The 870-nt window shown below is 47.6% G+C and overlaps 1 non-coding gene across 1 annotated transcript; it reads right to left on the bottom strand.

Annotated features, from left to right (window-relative positions):
- Positions 1–238: 238 nt before the first annotated feature.
- TRNAI-GAU lies at positions 239–312 on the bottom strand. Its single transcript has one exon. It is a non-coding gene; the product is annotated as a tRNA-Ile (tRNA).
- Between the last annotated feature and the right edge of the window lie 558 nt (positions 313–870).

Below are 870 nucleotides of genomic sequence, written 5' to 3'. Positions count from 1 at the left end.
TTGGATGTTTCTCATTTTTGTGAGATTTTCTAGCTTATTTTCTTATTTCTGGTTAGCTAATAGATAGATACTAAAAAAAAAGATGGTGTCGCTTGAAGAAACGTACTAACCGATCGTGGCTACGCGGAGGTGCTCCTTCATGGATCGTTTGCTGGGCTATCCGTTTTTGGCCGTACGGGCGTAACATATAGTATATAATACAAGAAAGGAAAGCATAATCGCAATTAAGAAAAAGAATTAGTCCCGACGGGGCTTGAACCCGTGACTTCTGGTACATCGGACCAGCGCTCTAACCAGCTGAGCTACAGGACTTAATTGCTTTCAAGATAGTCCTTTTTTATTAAAATAATAGACAGCTTTTTTGATACTTCAATAATTGAGAATACCGAAGAACGGCGAAATCAAGACGCGTGAGAGTTAGGCTCCATTTATCTTAATATCCACTCTCACGGCCATCAGTTTATCGAGAAACAAGAACCTAGGCAAGCTTCGAGCTCTCACAACTATTAGAGACATCCGGCCGTCCATCTTGATTTCTTGATGCACTTTCGGCCGTTGGATCGCGCGCTTGGAAGGCCTAGGCCGTCGGATCGAACATGAGCACTATTGCAATGAATAGTTTCACTCCCGGTGTGCCACCGCGTGCAATTACAGTGCACCGCCAAGGGAATTTTTGGTATTTCACGCATAGGCGTATAAAAGGGCAACAACTTCCCTTGTGAAGACCTAAGACGCCTCCTCCAGCACTAGTGTGGCCCTCTCTCCATCCCGCCTCGCCCCTCTGTCTCTTTATCCCTCCAATCACAGGAGCAGCCCACGCCTCCCTGCCCCGCCGCCGTCACCTCCTTCGCCCAGTCGGCCCCGCCGCAC

This window comes from Triticum urartu, chromosome 6, assembly GCF_003073215.2.
Source record: "Triticum urartu cultivar G1812 chromosome 6, Tu2.1, whole genome shotgun sequence".
Lineage (NCBI taxonomy): Eukaryota > Viridiplantae > Streptophyta > Magnoliopsida > Poales > Poaceae > Triticum > Triticum urartu.
This window is presented reverse-complemented; position numbering and strand designations above follow the sequence as displayed.